The 4,565-nt window shown below is 36.2% G+C and overlaps 1 non-coding gene across 1 annotated transcript; it reads left to right on the forward strand.

Moving 5' to 3' along the window:
• The first annotated feature begins 3,925 nt into the window (after positions 1-3,925).
• On the forward strand, positions 3,926-4,030 carry LOC114198163 (U6 spliceosomal RNA). The gene has a single exon (XR_015767813.1). It is a non-coding gene; the product is annotated as a U6 spliceosomal RNA (small nuclear RNA).
• The last annotated feature ends 535 nt before the right edge of the window (positions 4,031-4,565 follow it).

Genomic DNA, 4,565 nt, shown 5'->3' on the forward strand with positions numbered 1-4,565 from the left:
AATGAGTAGGTTTCCTCATTATTGCTGGATGGATGAGTAGGGAGAAAATGTCCAGGCTCCCCACATTGTCTCTGGTGATACTGTAGGAGACAAAGAGGGGATAACTTCACCATCTAAGAGGGATAAAACTCTGAGCTTCGTACTCAACCTTCTCTGACACCACCATAGTGGTAAGGTGTTAAGGTGTCTCATTTCACCCTGGTGAGAATGGAAGTCTAGATTTCCAATTTGGCCATTGTTGACCTGGGTGAAGATGAAGTATGCTCTGTGGTGTTTGGCTGAAGAAAAGTAATTATTGCCTTAAAAATTTTCATTCTCTTATGCTACTCCTTTCCTGGTCCTTCAACTAGACTGAGCAAGTTTTTCTGAAGACTGGGGTTTTCTGTTTGTTTTTTTGTCTTTTTGGTTTGTGCCCATTTTTATTTATTTATTTTATTTTATTATGTTATGTTAATCACTATACATTACATCATTAGTTTTTGATGTAGTGTTCCATGCTTCATTGTTTGCATATAACATCCAGTGCTCCATTCAAAACATGCCCTCTTTAATACCCATCACCAGGCTAACCCATGCCCCCACCCCCCTCCACTCTAGAACCCTCAGTTTCTTTCTCAGAGTCCATAGTCTCTCATGGTTCATGTCCCCCTCCGATTCCCCTCCCTTCATTTTTCCCTTCCTACCATCTTCTCTCTCTTTTTTTTAACATATATTATTTGTTTCAGAGGTACAGGTCTGTGAGTCATCAATCTTACACAATTCACAGCTGTGCACATTTTTAAGTTGCTCCTTCTAGGCTGGGACATATGAGGCAAACTGAAAACCTAGGGAACTCTCCATGTATTGTTCCTCAACCTGGGATCCCTAGCCATTCTACTTTTTTTCCTTCCAATCTCTCTGAATCTCATGGTTGTTTTATACATAATATTCAACATATCTAGTTTACCTGGTGGGAGGAATAGGAAAAAGTACATGTATTCCATCTTCCCAAAGTCGAACGTCTTTAGATTCCTTTTTTAATCTTCTTGTTTCCCGGAATAAAATATATTATAGCCAAGACAACATAATATTTGTACAGCAGCTTGATACTCTCTCATAGTCTCTTTGCTAAACTTGGATATCTGTTCTCCTATATTTAGCTCAAAGGTCAATATCCAAAATAGAGAAGGAGAAGAAAAAAATTAAAATGAAGTGTACTTTCTTTATTGTATATCTATATTACATATTGACAACTTCCCTTACACCTCTGGGCAGCAGACTTATTCCTTTTTTGGTCTTCTGATTTCTAATGTAATTTTAACATGTGCTTATTGTTTTTAGCATTTTTAGAGATTTGCATATTTTCAATCATACATGCTACAATTTTTAATTTTTAAAAATAATTTCTCATTTTACACTACCATTTATTTAGTGTCCACTATGTATTTTACCAAGTGACCTGTGTTTTGCCAGTGACTATAGTATTGTTAATTTTAAAATTATATGAATATAGGTTTTAGAGTTATTTATTCATAAAGCATATTTTTTAAGATTTTATTTATTTGTTTATTTTAGAAAGATAGAGCATGTGTGAGCAGGGGGAGGGACAGAGGGAGAAAGAATCTCAAGCAGGTTCTGTATCAAGCAGACTCCACACTGAGTGTGGAGCCTCATCCAGGGCTCAATCTCAGGACGCTGAGATCATGACCTAAGCCAAAATCATGAGTCTGACACTTAACCAACTAGGCCATCCAGGCTCCCCTCACAAAATATATTTATTCATAAAACATACTGACCACACAGAAAAATAAACAGACATGGTCTCAGTCTTCATGGATTTTGCAATCTGGTAGGAGAGGGAAAAAGAGATAAACAAGAAAGCAAACAAAAATATACAGTAACTATATGTTGTGGTGAATGTTCTGAATGACTTTAAAATATAGAGTAGTAGAGCATAACAGGGTAAAACAACCTAGAAAGTTGAGTCGTCAAGGAAGGCCATACAGAGGAGTCATTTAAGCTAAGCTTCGAAGGAACAAAAAGAAGTCAGCCCTACAAAGCATGAAGTAGAGGGTGTTCTAGGCAATGAAGGGCAAGAGAAAAAGTAGAAAATATCACAAAGTAACAGAAGAGGTATAGTGAATGACCCCACTACATTCTGAAAGTGCCTTCCAGGGATCATTTCCAGTTTGGCTTTCTTCAACTTTTCAAGATGTTGTTTCTGCCTACCATCTGCTCAAGCAGAAGGTGGTCAAGCCTCAGGGACGTTGGTAGTGCCAGTTTTCCTGGTCCTCCAGAAGCCTCTGGTCACTAGCTGATTACCCATTCCATCTGAATTCAAAAATCTCAAAACAATAACCTTTTCTCATCTATCCCATCTCCAAAGCACAAGCCACAAGGAAAGAAACTAAGTGAAAAGAAATGTTTTGATGGAACAGTTGTAGACTGTAGACAGGGAATAGAATGCCAGAGTTCCAGTGCTAATTCGGCCATCCCTCATTTTTTTTACATGTATAGGCAATTGCCTTCACTTGACAAAGTATTCTTTTCTCCCTGGGAGGATGAAAATCTTAGAGGCAGAAAAGACCTTATAGATTCATCAGTATAGCTCTCTTAGCAGCACAACCAGGTATACACTGATTTTCAACCTTCATATCAAAAGATCTACTACACCTCACAGCTGTTACACATAAAACCTGCCTTGTCTGAGCTCCCAGGAATTTAAACTAGAATAAATGCTAAGTGATCAGTCTACATGTGAATGTATGTATATAGTATTTATAAACATAATCTATACACATTTTTTGAAACACAAGTATAAAATAATTGCACAAATGCCTTGATTTCCTCAGAAGAACAGCTATCCATATGCAAGGAAAAGATAATGTTAGAGAAGAAGCCAAGTACATACAGTTTTTCTTCCTCGATGTATATTCCTACCTCTGCTAAAGGCAAAGATAGTTAACTATTAATTGCCTTGGGAAAATGAGACACAGAGAGCATTTTCTCTTTTCAGATAATGCTGAGTATCTCTCCAGAGAAGGATAAGATTTGACAAGAGGAAAAACCATGGAAAAGTTTTGTTTTTAAGTGATCCAAACACCAACTGTCAGCCTCAAAGGAAAATAATATGCAAGACAGAAATAAAAAATGAATGATGACTTAATCAGGACATTATTAGAAAGGGCACAGAGAATTTTAACTATACTACTTAAAAGTTGTTCTACTTTCCAAAATCAAGGCATAATCTATGGCCAAAGATGAATCTAGCAAGAATTCAGATCAACTTTATGTTTCTGAGATTCTAAATTTTTTTTCTGTTAGCCATAAATAATTAACATAAATATAGTTTGACTGCAGTGACATACTCCACCTTAACCATTACCTAGTGAGCTTATTTGACCTGAAAGTACACACTCTATCTCTTCCAGGACCAACATCTTCCAAAGCATCTTCTGAAAGTCCCATTAAAGATTCAAGATATGTCTCAGGAAAAAAAAAAAAAACTCAGAAAAAAGATTCCATGTGAAGTTAAATTCAAGAAATATAGAGTGAGGGGTGCCTGGGTGGCTCAGTCAGTTAAGCGTCTGCCTTCAGCTCAGGTCATGATCCCAGCATCCTGGGATTGAGCTCTGCATCAGGCTCCATGCTCAGCAGGGAGCCTGCTTCTCCCTCTCCCTCTGACTGCCTGTCTTCCTACTTGTGATCTCTCTCTCTGTCAAATAAATAAATAAAATCTTTAAAAAGAAAAGAAATATAGAGTGAAATGAAACTATCTGCACATCTTCAAAGATCTTAGCAAAAAGAAATTAGCTGCATTTCCCACATACATTTGAGCAAAGAACACCTCTATGAATCAAGAGAGAGATACTAGTTTTCCTTGAAACATAACTTGGGAACAAAACCCTGGGCACTCTAATCAAGCTGCAGTATCAAACCACAATTCATACTTGCTTCAGCAGCATATATATTAAAATTGGAACAATACAGAGATTAGCCTGGCGCCTGAATGAGGATGACATGCAAACCACAATTCATGGAATCCCTGTGTGAAACCAAAAATTACTTCCCCTTTCATGTTGCAAAAATGTTCCATGGGATATGAATCTGATATCATTTGCCACTTAATGTGTACAGCTTTGTGATCTCATAACTTTTGAAAGCACAGAATGTTTTCCTTTATTCTCCTAATCTACCTCAACACTTGTATTCTACAATGTGATTATCTAATCTAGTTTTGTAGACCAGAGTAAGCACCAGGGAATTTACCCTCAATATTCTCACCCTTGTTTTTTTGTCTTTTATATTATGTATCTTTTGCTAGTTATAAATAACAAATTCATGCTCATTGTAGGAATTTAACCAAAATATAAGAAAACTAAAATCATATGATTTGATATTTATAAAAGTATCTTAATGTTTATATTGAGTAATAAATACTTAAGAATAAACAAGAACATCATGAAGCAAAATAACAGGAGTAAAGGTAGTATAGGAATTTGCCTTACCAGATATCAAAATATACTAAAATTTCACTTAATATGGAATGGACAAATAGATTATGGGAACCAAACAGAAAATCCAAA

Source organism: Eumetopias jubatus, unplaced genomic scaffold (assembly GCF_037043125.1).
Source record: "Eumetopias jubatus isolate StellerSeaLion01/CBP00866 unplaced genomic scaffold, mEumJub1_p1.0 scaffold_2, whole genome shotgun sequence".
Classification (NCBI taxonomy): Eukaryota; Metazoa; Chordata; class Mammalia; order Carnivora; family Otariidae; genus Eumetopias; species Eumetopias jubatus.